Source organism: Acomys minous, assembly GCF_964271855.1.
Source record: "Acomys minous genome assembly, chromosome: 11".
NCBI lineage: Eukaryota > Metazoa > Chordata > Mammalia > Rodentia > Muridae > Acomys > Acomys minous.
The window spans coordinates 88,816,712-88,833,244 of record NC_140492.1 but is presented as its reverse complement, the minus strand read 5'-3'; positions in this window follow the sequence as shown (position 1 = coordinate 88,833,244).

The following is a 16,533-nucleotide window of genomic DNA, read 5'->3' as shown; positions in this document are numbered from 1 at the left end:
AATCTATTTTTTAAAAACCTACAATAGATTTGCATTCCTTGAACATGAGTAGAGTATTTTAGGTAACACAATCAAAGCTTGTGAGTATTTGCATGCACACAATTATGTGCACCATGTTCATGCCTTTTGCCTGAGGATATCAGAAGATGGAACTGGAGTTAGAAACAGTTCTGAACCTCCATGTCCATGATCAGTACCCAAGTCAGTTCTTAGTGAAGAACTGTGGTCTACAGTACACAAGTGCTGTAGACCAGCCAGTCATTTCTCTAAATCTGAGTAGGCACTGTTTTAATGGTTGTTTCTTATTTGAAACCTTTTCTATAAGGGGCACACATTATTTTCTAGCTCCAATTTAAAACAATTCCACATCATCTCTCACATCAACATATTTATTTGTTCTTTATTGTACAATACCTATCAAGTCATAACAAATCACAATTACTACACTATTCTATATATGTAGCTCATTTGAAACACAGCATATGAATACAATCATTTCAATTTCAAAAGTCTAAATATTAGCTAAGGATTAACTTTAGCCAAAGATGAACTTTGTGCATTACTTACATGAAAAATTCCGTGGCTATCGGCAAAACTAATTCAAAATGTGCTGATATCTTGCTTTAAATTTACGGACTTCAGCATAATTTGGTTACGGGACAGATCTTCATATCCCTTTTAATTTAATTATAAGAATGACAGACTCCTCTTGATAATCAGGAAAGTGATTTTTTTTAAAATGACAGGCCAGTTACATTGTTAACAACTTATTCAATTTAAAAGAATGTTGCAAAAATGTTATTAAAAGTCTGAGATAATTTTCATTAACAGTAATTTTTAATAGTTTTGACAGCTCTTTGGCATGGAGATGCTACAGTAAAACTCATATAATCAAATGTCAAATCATTAAAATGAAAAGTCCTGAGCCTTTTTATTGATATTAGGAAATATGTATTTTATCAATTGGTTGGATACTGAAAAGATAACACACTTGTAGAATAAGTACCGTGATTGCTCTACATTCATTCATTCATTCATTCATTCACTGACACATTAATGCATTGGTCTTCTAGTTTCTTTTCATGCCATTTACCACTTAGTGACTCACAGCAGGAGAGTGAAGCACCATCTTTAATTGCCATGTTCACCCTTCCAAGACCCTTGAAAAATATTATGGTTTCTGTTTGTTACTCATAACTCTATGCCCGTTTTGAGAATCCTGGCTCATAAATTCTACCTTTTCCTCTCTTTCATTTTCCTGAATTCCTTGGCTGCTTTTTTTTTTTAGTGACATTTCCCCATTAGTGATAATCATAATCCATTGGAGGGCTTTTGCAAGCCCCACCACCCACACTGAAGTTTCATGGAGATACTGAGACTGCTGTATAGTTTAGAGATGTTGGCCTTTTGTTTGGGCAATCTCTAAGCTGGCTATCTCAACTTATCCTGACCTCTCTGCCATACGATCTCTCCACGTGGTTCTCACTCTTGCTTCCAGCTCAACCAGTCTCCCTTATACTCCCTTCAACTCTCTTAAGTGTTTCCTGCACCTCTAGTATCTACCCTGCATCTCTCATGCATCTCTGTGTGTCTGCCTGCCTGGAAATCCAGCTCCCATTCTTCCTACCTCAGCTCTTGGTTTTCATCTCTTTAGTACACACCAAAAAAAGCCACATCCCAGTGTGAATAACAAGATGATGCCCAAGCCATCTCTTTTGACCAGTGAGGAAGGACAAACATTTGCAAATAGAAAACTAGGGATGGGCCATAGAAATTACAATACAAAATCCTGCCAACACTTAGCTATCAACTGGCACTGAATTTACAGTAGAAAATCCAAGGACACACATTCATTATGTGAAAGAAGGTCATCCCAATGAGAATCTAACATGTGACTTCTGTTTCCCTCTCTTTATACATGGATTCATGAACTGCATAAAGTTTACGAAATGAAATCAGTTTCCACCCCAAGTCTGGGGAGGTTATTTTCAGTACAAACCCATGCAAATCCTTGAATCCTCCTGAATATTGATAATGATTTCTTTTAATGTTCTGTGATTTTCATATTGCTGTACTAATTTCCAGCCTTTCCCACTCTATTTGCCACTGTCTAACTCGGATTTAGCAGTAATTTCTGTCAAATGTTAAATGACTGCCTACCATTCTCGTGTGTAAACAAATTAAACTCTGTTTAAATGCCATTACACTCCTCTGCTTCAATGTCTTATCGATGGATTCGATGTTCTAAAGCAAGTCTTTTAGAGGTCTTCTTACTTGTGATTTCTTTTCTCCCAACAATAACCTTTATATAAGAGAAAACATGTGGAGCCAGGTTTGGTGGTACATATCTATAATCTGAGCACTTGGGGGGCAGAGGCAAGTGGATCTTTATGAGTTTGAGGCCAGCCTGGTCTACAAAATGGGTCCAGGACAGTGAAGATAACACAGAGGAGCCCTGTGTTAAAAAACTAAACTAAAATAAAGTAAACTAATATAAAATAAAGTAAAAATTGAGAAAGTAATAAAACAGAAAAGATATAGGGTTTATTTTTGAGGCCTTGGTTAACTCATTTAATACAATATTTTCTGTCTTCATTTATTTTGATAGTCAAATAAAATCCTCCTTTGTATATATTTATATTACATTTCCATTATATATTAATTAGTTGATAGGCAGGTAGGCTGATTTAAATTTCTTGCCAATGTAAATACAACAACAATTAAAATTTCAAGAATTAAAATAGCATTTTTTAATGTTATAATATCAAACAATTCAAAGTTATGTTAATTTGATAAATAAGTATATACATTCCACTGGTTCAGCAAAAGTACGTGTAATTGTCTCCAAATTGAGTAAATATACTTTAAATACTTGGTTCTGAATTTCAAATATTTTTTCTTATGCTTTAAGGTTAATTTAGCCTATGTACGCTAATATTAAGATTAAAAAAAACTCTTAAATCTGAGGCACATGATGTTCTGATACATGCTTACATTGTTTAATGTTATTTTTATAAAACTGTGTTTCTCAGTTTTTCCCTTAACACAAATAATTGAGTGTCTTTATTTTTTTTAATAGTTAGCTTTACAACACAATGACTGGGCAGTTATTACTCTATTCTTAACTTTTTAAGCTAATCCTTCCAGTGTACCTTCCAGAGATACTTGCACTTTGAAGCATTCCAAACTGCAGCTCCTCACTTGATGTCACCTGGACCTCTTCCATGGCTTAATTCCCTACTTTCTCCTCAAATCCTATCTCCAGTGGCTGGCAGGAAGTCCAGCCCTATTGTCTCCCCTGCTCAGTGATTGGCTGTAAGTTGCATTATTGGCATATCAGAGGATAATTGGGGCGTAACGTTTACACAACACTGAGGAAGGAGGGTCTCAGAAACAGGATGGCAACAAGATACTACTCTTCTCCCACATTTTTCATTAAGGCATCATTCCTTCTTTATGAATGTGAGGCGTCATTGTCCATCTCATTGTATGTAGAGGTTGTTAAAATATTCCTCCGTTTCTTAAAAGAAAGTCAGTATTTCTTGAGTCTCTCTTTGTCTTAAGCCACGCCTCTGACCTACGCTTTTGAGTAGGTTCAGTCGGAGGAGAACACTCCCTAGGCTTGTCAGAGGTCTATGAGAGAGTTATTGGTGTATTTTTTAAGAACTATTTTTATTTTGGGTTCCTTAAATCTCTTTCTCCCTACTCCACCCTAATCCCTTCCAATAAGCCAACACCAGGTATGGGAGAAAGAATGCTAGTGGGGAGAAGGGGCAAAGATTTTCTTAGCTACGTCACATTGTTGGGTTCCTTGGGGCAAGTCCAATCCTAGTTTCAGGATATCATCAACTTCTCATCAAACTGCAACAATAGCAACCAGGAGCGGCGGGTGGTGGGGTTGGGGAGTGGGGGTGGGGGGTGGGAGGGGCATCAGCACTCTTCATCTTTCTCTAAACCCCTAGTCTATCTCTAGGTCTGGTTTTTATCCACACTGACAAAGACGGTGCCCCTGTCCTTGGTAGTTGGCAGTTGTCAAAAATAATGTTCTCCTTCAGGAGGCAATTATCAAGTGTAGGCAGACCGGAGCAGCCCCATATCCCACACTTGGGATTGAAACAAAACCATGTTTACATATAACCCAAAACTTGAAACTTCCACAACAAAGGGACTCTGAACTTCCTTTTCTGTTTTCTAAGGCTTCCTTTATTTCTTTATTATTGAAACTAATGTTTTCCCATCTCACAGAGCACTTGTTTTCCATCTAACCCAGTGTTACTTTCTGAAAATTCTAGGAGTTCACACATGGCTTTCTTCTGCTGTCTGAGCTCTGTGAAAATTCTTTTTTTATTTTTATTTTCCAACTTTGAGTATGAAAATACATCTAGGGATGAATTATTGAGTTAGATCAGAGTATTAGCCTTTTATTTGACTGTACTTGATATTTATACTAACCTGTTTGCTTGGGAAGGATTCTGCATGAATATTTTTCTTTTTTTTAATGATCTATTTTCTTATTTATGTATGTATATGTGTGTGTGTGTGTGTGTGTGTGAGAGAGAGAGAGAGAGAGAGAGAGAGAGAGAGAGAGAGAGAGAGAGACAGACAGACAGACAGACAGACAGACAGACAGACAGACAGAGAGAGACACAGAGAGACAGAGACAGAGAGCCAGAGAGCCAGAGCCAGAGCCAGAGCCAGCCAGAGTCAGAGCAAGAGACAGAGACAGAGACAGAGACAGAGACAGAGACAGAGACAGAGAGACAGGATATACACACATATTTATGCAGGTGCAACTGAAGATAAGAGGAAGGCAACTGTGAATCAGCCTGGATGGGTGCTAGGACTCAAACTCAAGTGTTCTGCAAAAGTAATAAGCACTCTTACCTGCTGAGCCATCTTTCTAGCCTCCCTACTTGTTTCCTGGGTTTCTTTTTCAGTTTTAATAAAACTCCTGCGCCTTTGTCATGTTTGTATCTCTCTCTTGAACTCAAATAAGATAACCCACATATCTTCTTTTTAAATGATGTACCTGAATTTCTATAAGCACCTTCATGCCCCAATCCTTCTCTTATTTTCTTCCTACTATGCCTGTGTAATTTCAACTAGCGTATTTTCAAGCTCACTAACTCTTTCTTTGATTGATGTAGTCTCTTGACTCTTTTTTATCATGATTTTTAATGTGCTTAATATACTTTCAGCTCAAGGATATCTCTTTAATTATTTTTTAATTACTTTAGCCTCTCTTCTTAGTTTCACCAATAGAATATCAAATCATTTCTCTTTGTCCTCTTGAATATTGCTGACTTTTCTTAAAGTAACACTTTTCAGTTCTCCACATGGGAATTTATGTATATGGATTGCCATTTCATTAGCTCTGGCCCCTTATTTTATCATTTGGGGAGTCATTTTTCCTCATATCTTGAAAGTTATTGGTATACACATATATTATCTTTAAATAATTGTGCATTAATTCCACTCTTCTTTATTTGTCCATTTAAATGTAATTCTTAAAAATTCTGAGCATGTATCTATTCCTCGTGCATTTCATATAGTTGTTTCTTTTTTCAGAGCTTGGTGGCATGCTGCATGATGTATGTGTGCTGTTGTTGTGATAGGACTAAGGGAGCTTTAGACATAGACTTGCCACAAATCCAGAATTGGTGTGTTATTTGAAATGAATAGAGAATCCTAAATGAAATTACATCCTGATTGCTTCCACTGGGACCTGGATACACCCTCATGCTTTACCCATAGTCATTAGCCTGTGGCCAAGAACAATTGGGTCTTATTTATTCCTTTGTCTTAAAATGGAGGGCCCACCCATGATTTCTGTAGGATGACTTAGTGCTTCTCTTTATTTTTTACCCCTAAGTGGAACCTTGCTCTGTTTTTCAATGCCTGCGATTTCATGATAAATGGTGTACATTATATTCAAGGTCAAAAAGCTGCATCATACAGATGTTCCACAACTATTGAAGAATAACACTAGGACCAATGCCCTAACTGTTTTAAGATGACCAATTCTCAGAGGAGCCATAGCCTAGAAGATTGTTTCAAAGATATATATATATATATTTGAAGATTAGAGTCAGAGAGGGGTGGCATGGACAACTATTTGTTTGCCTTCTTCTATGCATTTTGAACATTGTTGAAAACTGACACCACCCATTAGTATTTTCGCCTGGTTCTGTAGTCTTTGAAGGCACTGTGGTGCGTGGATAGTCATCTTACCTGCTTGGTTTCTCTCTTTTTAAATTTTATCTTTATTAATTTATTTATTCACTTTACAACCATATCATAGCTGCCTCCCTCCTCTCCTCTCAGTCCCACTCTTACTCCTCCCACATCCTCTACCCACCCCATATCATCAAGTCACATCAGGACTGAGTTGTGTCCTCTTCCCCTGTGGCCTACCAAGGCAGTCCCATCAAGGGGAAATGATGAATAACCAGGGAACAACATCCACGTTAGAGACAGCCCCCACTCCTCTTACTAGAGGACCCTGATGAAGCCTTGAGCTGCCCATTGGCTTTATCTATGTAGAGAACCTAAGTCCATTCCATAAATGGTCCTTGTTGGTGCCTCAGACTCCACAGGCCCTGTGGGCCCTGGTTGGTTGCCTCTGTTCATCTTCTTGTGGAGCTCTTGTCACCTCTGTTTATACTTCCCTATCTTTTCCACTAGACTCCCTATGCTCCACTCAATGGTTGGCTGTGAGTCTCAGTATCCATTTCAAACCACTGCTGGGTGGACCATCTCAGAGGACAACTCTGCTGAGCTCCTGTCAGAAAGCATGGAAGAGCATCTTTAATGGTGTCAAGGCTTGGCTCTCTTCCAGGGTGTGGGTCTTGGGTTGGGTCAAGCATTGTTTGGACATCCCCACTATCTTTGATCTATATGTTCTATCTTTAACACTACATTCCTTGTAGGCAGGGTGAGCTTTGGATAAAAGGTTTTGTGGGTGCGTTGGTGTTTTCCTCGGGCAACTTGGAGTCTGCTGGGGCCATGGAGGCTGAAGAAGAAACTACTGGTTTCTCTCTTAAAAGATGGTTCTAAAGTATCCTACAGCCACCCTCTATCTTTCTTAATTATAGCTAGAAACTAGATCAGGTGTGTTACATTAAACATGACACAGATCCTCTGGAAGGGGTTTAGACAAGAATATAAAGACACAGTGTTTTCATCCGAAAAGTGCTGTCCTTTCCAAAGTCCAACTACTGTTAGCTCATCGGGGCAGTGAGTTTTATTTGGAGTTTTGATAGCACTGCACATTTGCAATTCTTTGCTGCCCTATCTCACTTTGTCAGTGTGTGTGTGTGTGTGTGTGTGTGTGTGTGTGTGTGTGTGTGTGTGCGCGCGAGCGCGCGCGCACGTGCATGGTTTTTCCTTCTAGAACACATCTTTTCATTGAATCATAGTAGTATTGGAACTTTAATAAGATAATTTAATAAAATAACTGTCAGAGGGGTGTTTTGTAAAAAGGCAGTTTCTTTTGATTGGAATACGTGATATTTTACAGTTCTAAGGCAGAGGCAATTGCATCCACAGGCCATGGTGCATTCATTTGTAGTTTCGTGAAATACTATTCTTATTACAGTGTTTACATTTTTATCCCATGCCTTCTATTTTCTTTTTATTTTTCTTTACTCCTAAAGAATCACATACACCTGCTTCTAGCTTCTCATCAGAGATGGTTTGGCTTGTCTCTTTTAAAGTTTGCATTATGCCTCTTTCCACTTAGTGGAACTGTTATGTAGACTTACCAGAAAGCATTAGCATATGCTATTCACAGTGCCTGTCTTTGAATGCAAAAAAAGGTAGGAATATAGTTCTTACAGCAGCCTGCCTGCTTTCATGTGCATAGCAATAACTTCACAAATACCTTGAGCTACAAGTTATAAGACTATTATAATGTTAGCATAAAAGCTTTTGTTTTTCCTATGAGAAAGTCAAAATTTAAAACTCAAATATTGGAGAGATGATAAGCCTAACCATATTTAACCCACAAATTATTTTGAGGGTCAAAGGTCATCTCCCTTAGAAAGTATTTTCTAAATGATAAAGGTGAAATAGCGTGATAGAATGGTGCATTTCTGTGTCATTTTCTAATTATTGGGCAGAAGACACAGACTTCACAAGCTGCAAAGAGGAATTTCCAGTGTCTTGCAAACAGTTCTTGAAATTCTTTCTACTCAATGCAATGGCAATAGAGATTTTCAGATAAAGAGGGATGACTTGTTTCGATATCTAACTTGACAGGTGAGGTAAATGCATTTATTGAATTAATTAGTTGTGGCAAATGATGCAATTTGTAGGCATGGGAGGCAACATGTGCTGCATTTTAATTTTTCAATCTCAACTAACTATTCTTAAACCTATATTTTTTAAGTTGATTAATATACTTCTATAAAATAGCTATATATTTGATGGCCTTAGTATTATTAGGGTAACATTAACAAAATTTATTTAGAGTCATTTTATGAACACTAAATATATATTTCAATAGTTCTAGTGCCTCAATATACTCTAATATTTTGCTTGTTGGTAAATTTCCTTATTATTTCTTTATTTTTTTTGAGATTATAATGCAATTACACTATTCCCCATTTCTTTCTTCCCTACAAATCCACCCAAATGCTCTTCCTTTGAATTGATTATTGTTGTATACCTATACACTTATACATACATGCACATTTATCTACATATGTACTCCTGAATGCAACATGCACAGTTTTTATAATTGTCAGTTGTATGTAGGTTTTCAGGGCTAACCATTAGTTATTACACAACCCTTTGATGTGTTCTTCCCTGGATAAGACTTTATCCTACTCCAGATGTCTGTAGCTCTTTTTGTAGATTTTAGACCTCGTGGATTTTACTCTGTCCCCTTTGGCATATCTTTCTTGCTCTCATGGTTAAGCTCATGCTTAGGCAGTCGCATTGGTGAGGATTGACAGATAGAGCATCTGACATTGCTGAGAGACACAGTTTCACAGTGAACCCCCTAATCATTTTGTCTCTTACAGTCTTCCTGACCCCTTTCCCACAATATTCTCTGAATTTTAAGAAAAGTTAATATGCAAGGCCAGAAAAACAGTAAGAGCACTAGCCACCATAATAAAAGAACTGAATCTGATTCTGAATATACCTATGATAGCTTATAAATGTCTATAAATTCAAACCCAGAAGATCCGATAAACTCTTCTGGAGTCCTTATGAACTACTAATATGTGGTATACAGACATACATGCAAGCAAACCACCCATTAAAATAAACATAAACAAATATTAATATTGATATGTGAATCATTCTTTGTAAGTTTTAATTCAAGTGAATAAATACTTTAAAACATTTTAGTAACAAAAAGTTCTTTGAGTGTTAAACAATTTGACTTATATGGTTTCTTATTCCTAATAATTTTGAGAACTGTTACAAATATTTATTTATATTTTTTATGTGTGTGTGTGTGTGTGTGTGTGTGTGATGTGTGTGTAAGTGTGCAAGTGCGGACATGTGTACCATTGCCTGGATGTGGATGTAAGAGGACAAATGCCGATATAAATTATTGTCTTCTGCCTTGTTTAAGGCAGTATCTTTAAGTCACTGTTGCACTACTTCAAGTTTTTTTGCACATTTCTTGTCTCTGCCTCCTTTCCCTAGGCAGAAACATACTGTCATCACAGAAATATGTATGGTTGGATTATATGGCTTTTGAATGGATTTTGAGGACATGAACTCAGTTTATCAGTTTTGGACAGTGAGCTCTTTTACCCTTTGAGCTGCAAATACTCATCAGAAAAAAGAAACCATTTAAAATACCAAATGAGCTACACATATTTATTGTGGAGATAGTTATTGTAGTATCATGAGGCCAATTAAATTCAGTGGCTGGTTTTCATCCTTCTGTCCGGCTATGAAATGTAATTATCATTAATTGAAAAGCAATTAAAGATGCTTCATGTCTCCTATCCTGAACAATTCACAACTGTATCATTTTGTGCCTTTATGAATTTGACTCTTGATCATGTGACCAAATTCACATAGGTTATTCTTACAGGAAAGGTTTATTTTACTTAGTGTAACCTCTTTAAGTTTTATCCATTCTACCATGTATTGACGTGTATCGCTGCTTTTAAGGCCAAATGATACTCTACTATACCTATAAACCACATTTTAAAATAAATTATTAGGTACTTTCACCTTTGAGTCCTTATAAATTCTTTCACTATGATCATGAGTGTTTTAGTTAAAATATTGAGATATTTGATATAAGATATACTTGAGATGATTTAAAGGAATTGATGTCAGTTCTGTTAGGAGTGATATAGAAATTTAATTTAAAATTTTTCTTTTTTGGAAGAAGCACAAAGGAATGCAAAGATGTGTCTGTAACTACTGCTAAGGTACTTCAGTAGAGATTAATATTAAAAAGGGAGTAAGAATAAATGAATGTGGAAAACATTTGCAAATCCTAATGTAGGAATATCAGATTAGGATATTATGTTCTTACTGTGCATGTGTTTTAACCTGTTAAATATAAGCTGCAGAGAGTGTTCAGTTAATTAATTACTTCCTAAAACATGGGAATCCATGTGTGGATTCTGGGTAGCCATTTTCAAAGTCAGGTGCTGATGACAAACATCTGTAACTATGGTGATGTTTGTGATGTTGAGACAGCTAGATCTTGGAGGCTGGCTAGAGAATCATATTAATCAAAATGGAGAGTTCCAGGTACACTCAGAGAGATATTTCATGTCTAATAAAGAAAGATGAAGTACAATAGAGGAATGCAATCAACATGTACCTCTGACTAGTAGCAGAAGTAATAGTCACCATTCACTCCACTTCTGGCAATTTTCCCATGTATTCATAATGGTGAAAATGAGTAGAGAATGTTTTAAAGATATTATAACTAAAAACGGAATGAGGTAGCTGAGAAACCCTTGCCAGAAGTGTGAACACCTATTTAATTGTTGTTTCCTCTAGGTATCATTTCATAAATAGTATGTCTATTAAAACTGTCCTCTCCTCTGTCACATTCACGACTTATTAGATAATTATTGAAGTGTTCTGCCTATTGCCAGTATTATTTTCTCATGCCCCTTTTATTGTTAATGCCTATCATCATGCTGCATATCTTAAATGATGTATGAATTAAATCACTTACTTTCTACAAAGTACACCACATATGATTTTTAAGCATGGTTCCTTTCAAGTTACATTCTATGGCCCCAGCAAGTTATATTTAGGAATATATGTACATATATATAAGAATATGAACTCAGTAACAATTAGTGAGTATATTGGTTATGAATTTGATGGAAGGCTATGAGGTGTATATGGCAGTGTTTTGAGAAAGGAAAAGAAAGAGAGAAATATTGTAATTAAATGATAAAACACAAAACAACAAAAATCAATAAAAATATTGTACCCTAAGAGGCAATCTATCCTTGTATAATTTATAAACATGTAGAGATTAAACAACAACACCAACAACAATAACAACAAAACTCAAAAAGTTCTATGACAACTACATGAGAATAAACTCATAATTTTAATGGGGAAAGTATTGGTCATTCTTTATCAATATTCTCGTAATGTTTGACAGTATACAGCTTTTTTGTTAGTCCTGTATACACAATTAATCACAGTCCTTACGAAAAGTATAAATGCAATGCCTGGAATACACGCTTGCTCACTCTATAACCTGTTTTGTCTTCCACACCTACGCGTGTATAACAGCAACCTTTAACCACACATAGTTATCCCAACAACCATAATTGTCCTAAAAACAACCACATCAACTAACATACTTTTATGATCACAAGTTCTGCCTGGGTCTTTTGTATGTTTGTTTATTTGTTTGTTTTTGTTTTTTTGGTTGTTGTTGATTAGAATTGGTTTTTGGCTTTCTGTTCTTCAGACATGGTCTCACTATGTATCTGGTTAGCTTGGTGTTTCAGTCCTTCTTCCTTGCATTCTAACAGTGGATTATGTAACTTTACATTCAGACAAATAGTTTAATTGAGCCTTGTTTATTACTTAATGCCAGGGACCAAACAGCCTGTGGCCGACCCCCACCCATTCAGCATTTGCAGCAAACATCCTGCTGGGCCACTCATTAGGCATGCAAGGCATCCGGCTTAGTCCTGAGAAGAGAGTGATCCGATCCTGAGATAACCACAGAGACATCCTGCTTTGTCTCACCTGGAAGACCCCTCTCCTTGCAAATGTTCCCGGGGCTCAACCCCAGAAGATTTTGTACTTTTCCATTTACTCTCCCCGCTTACCCCGCCCTCCCTAAAGCAGGTTTTAAAAAGCCTGCCATTACCTTCAATAAACGGCTCTTGACAAGCAACTGTTCACTTGAGCTCTGCGTCTCTCTCGCCCATATCTTTAACTACAGGTTGCGACCCCCCTCGGCCCCCCAATAACTAACCAGCTGGACTGGTTGGTGGACTAGTTACATGGACTAGTTATCCTAGTTACATGGACTAGTTAACTTAAAATATTCTTAATAAAAATCTGAAAATATTTTATATACATTAAAATAAAGGTCCATGGTTCTGGACATAATAAGAAGTTATACACTGACATGAGATGAAGTTAGAATGTCAGAGAGAGCTGGAATTGAGACCTCTGCAGGCTTGCTACTGCACAGGAAGATGTTAGTTTATTTTTAAAATGACATAAACACCCAGTATAGTTGCAATTAAATCAGTTCAACTTGAGTTGCTTTCCGTCTTTTTTAAAAACTATTTTTATTTTTAAAATTGTTTCATAGGAAATACTTTGACCACATTGGTGCCTTCCCCAAAATTTTATCACCTCTTTACTTACTCAATTTCCTGTTTTTGTTCTCTTTATTTAAATTTTAAAACAAACAAAAAACCCAATAAGACTAAAGTTCCAGAACAAATCTATTTGTAAGTTATATGAGCAATGGTGTATAGATGTGTTGGAGAAAGGCGATGCAATGAGAATATTGACGTGTTCTTTTTTATTTTGTATTTTATTTTTACTTGCTTATTCATCCTCTGGCTCTTACAATCTTTCTAGACCTTCTAACTCTAAAACTTGGCCTTTTGAGGTTATGGTTCAAAGTGATTCTTGAATTCCTTAAATCCTGTTCTACCAGATGCCACCATCAGACCTTGTTTAAATTTCTTCCCATGAAAATTCTTGATTTCCTTATATTTCCATTTACAAAACTGGAGTTTCTTATGCTTCAAACTTTCTGACATTAAAACTATAGAAATTCACATCATCTAACTTTTGATTTTTCCTGAGAGTTGAGAAGCACTTGTTTTTTCACTTGAGAAAGTGGAGCTAATTTTGACTTCTGTGCACTGTTCTTTTCCTTATTCTTTTCTTATTGGTATAGACATCTTGTGTCAGTTGTCTTTTTAAAATGTATATATGTACATGCACACACACATATTAGATTGAATATATGTGTGTGTATGAATGTATGTATGTATGAATATATGTATGTATGTATGTATGTATGTATGTATGTATGTATGTATATATGTATCTCTAGCATTTCCTCCCTTGGCTTTTGCTATGACTAACTTCCATTGACACGGTCTTCTTGTTTGAGTAGTTCTAGAGTCCAAATTGAGAGACTTCTAAATAAATGCTCTAAGGAGTTTGTGAACGTTTTTTGTACACATGTTTAAACTCTGTTCTCATCTCTTCTTACCCTAAATGTGCGGTAGAAGCAGTAACGAATATTTTAGTAGCTTTTTTAGATCCCAGTATCAACAGTACCTTTCCCCTACGCAGCTTCACACAATAGTGTGGTAAAGAAAGGAGCAGATTGAAAGGCAGCCATCCTGGAACAGCACCGTACTTTAATGTTCAGGTTATAAACCATAAGCCACTCATTCATCAATTATTCATTGTTGTGAGTGGCCGGACACAGCACTGGAAGCTCTCTGGATATAGCAAATGATTAATGCATTTATTATCATAGCTATACAATTGACATTTTTTTTTGTGACAATGGTCTTCAGATCATAAGTGTCTAACTTTGTGGGTTCATGAAGGAAAATGGAGGAGAATTCTGAGGACAGGGAGGAGGGGGAGGAGGAAGAGATAAAAGATGAGGGGGGCAAGAGTCTACATTAGACACGGGAACATGGAACTCACGGGATTCTCTCCGCAGATGACTGGGGAATGTACAATGGACTGGATGTGGTAGAGAGGAGACTGTGACTGTGTTTAGTGGGAAAGGAGACGAGGCGAAAGGATAATGACTTAAAATTGAGCCAGGATAAATGCTTACTTTCTCTGTGGTTTTCTCACAAGCACACAAATAATTGATTTTGGTTTCTTCTCTGAAATTGAAAGCTATAGCATAAGTAAAATAAATGTTTATAGCCACCAGGCCTTACAGCCAGGGAAACTGAAACAAACATTCCTAAGTTGCTCCTTGGAGATAAACACAATTAATTGAAGACAGATAATTGCATGCGTAATGGCTTCTTGTACACTAAGTACCTGTTTACAAATCAAATTATTCAATTTGGAGTCTCAAGGGTGTGCTGTCTATGCTCAATTAACCCCTTAGAGCAGTGTAAAAACATCCACTTTGTAAAATTGTGGTCACTAATATTTTAGGCTCATTTAAATTTTAATACAAATTTATACAATGAAGAATAAAACCTATTATCATTATGCAAATTAAGAGATATATTGCTCTGAATTGTTTCCAGCTATTAGTTGAGGAATACCTATTTATTTATAAAACTTGTATTTAAGCCAATTTTCTGTACTAGTAATATACTCTCTAAGAGTATAAATTCTGCAAAAATAAGAAACTAAAGAAGATATTTAAGTGGAGCAGCTAAGCTGTTGCCAGCTATGAAAACTGAGTGCATACAAATCAATTAGTTATTGCACTGCCTGCTGGGCATGTAGATATCATGGCCAGCTCAAACGCTAGAAACTCAGTTTGGAAACCACCTTGACTTGGATGTGGTAGGACAATCCTATCACCCTGTTTTTCAGGTGGCTATAGTGGGAAGGCCCCAGGATCAAGAGCAGCCTGGATGAGTAATTAAATATTAAATATGAAAGAACCAAGGGATGGGTAAAGTGGTTTTATTGTCTTATTCAGAATGAAGCCCTACATTGAGTCTGTACACCACAACAAACAAAACACCAAAATCCAAAGCTTAAATGTTAAGACAAGAATAATTATTGTTTTTGATGATTTTTTTAAATTAATTTCATGCATAGTGGTGTGTCTGTGTTTATGCGCACGTGGCCAGCCAATATGGATGCTGAGAATTGAGTCATGCCCTCTGTAGTTGCCCTAAGTGTTCTTAATCCGAAACATATTACACATTCCCAAGAAAACAAATGTCTTGATCATCCTTTAAATAAATAAAAGTTGACCAATACAATCAATTACTCTGGTAGAAATCTTAGAACTATAAAATCTTAAAGACATTATATGAAAATAAAAATGCTCTCATTTAATAGAAATATGTATAATTTCATTGCATTTTTTCCATGATTAAATTTCTATCATTTTTAAAGTTAGGGTATTAAGTATACATAAGATAATTTAAAACTATTAAATAAAAGATAATGCTATAGATAAAATGAAATTCATTTATTAAGTAAATCCTTTACTATGTAAAGAAATGCAGAAATTAAATTAAGATTATTGTAGTGAAATGGACTATCCATCTGAAGATTATATGAATGGGTGAATAAGTAAGTGGTGAGAAAAATGAGGGGACTACTTTAAATAAATTTAGTACAATAATATTACATTTATTGCTATTTTGTATGTTTAAGGTTTGGTTTTCATGCTAAAAGGTCCTTTACATAAAAAATAAGGGGAGTTTTAAAATGTTTAGATTTTTATTTAATCCTTACCTTTTTTCTTATTAAATTCTTCTACTTGATAAAAATAAGATATGCTTCTTCTTTCCAGGTGAAAGAGGAAAACCAAAGAGCAAATTGTGGAGAAGATAGAACACATGGTTTTGTAATGCTTTGTTTATAAAGGTTTGATTTTTAATGTTAGTAATAACAACAGCAGAAATGTAAGAGAAACACATGGTATTGATGCCGTCTTGTATACAGTTATCATGTGGAGTTGTTATATTTATCTTTGTGACTTAGGATATGCTACTTAAGTTGCATTAATTTTACCACCAATATTTATTTTATTTCGTATTTAAAGTATGATTTATATATCAAGCATATAGGCTCAGGAACAAGGGCCCCTAAATAGATATTTTTTTGTTCCTTTGGCAACTTGTTTCTTTCTTTTTTTTTTAAATTCTCTTTCTTTTTTTTTTCCTTCATTACATTTTCAAAATAATATAAACTATGTTCTTTATTTGTTTTCTGACATTTGAAAAAAATATTTTAAATCGTTGATTGGTTTTTGTGTATGATAGGTTCAATCCTCATCCTATATATGTGTGTACTTGCATAAGTTTAACTAAAATAGATTTACCTTGTTATTAGATCAAAGTCTCATAATAGGCAAATTTAACTGCATCTGTC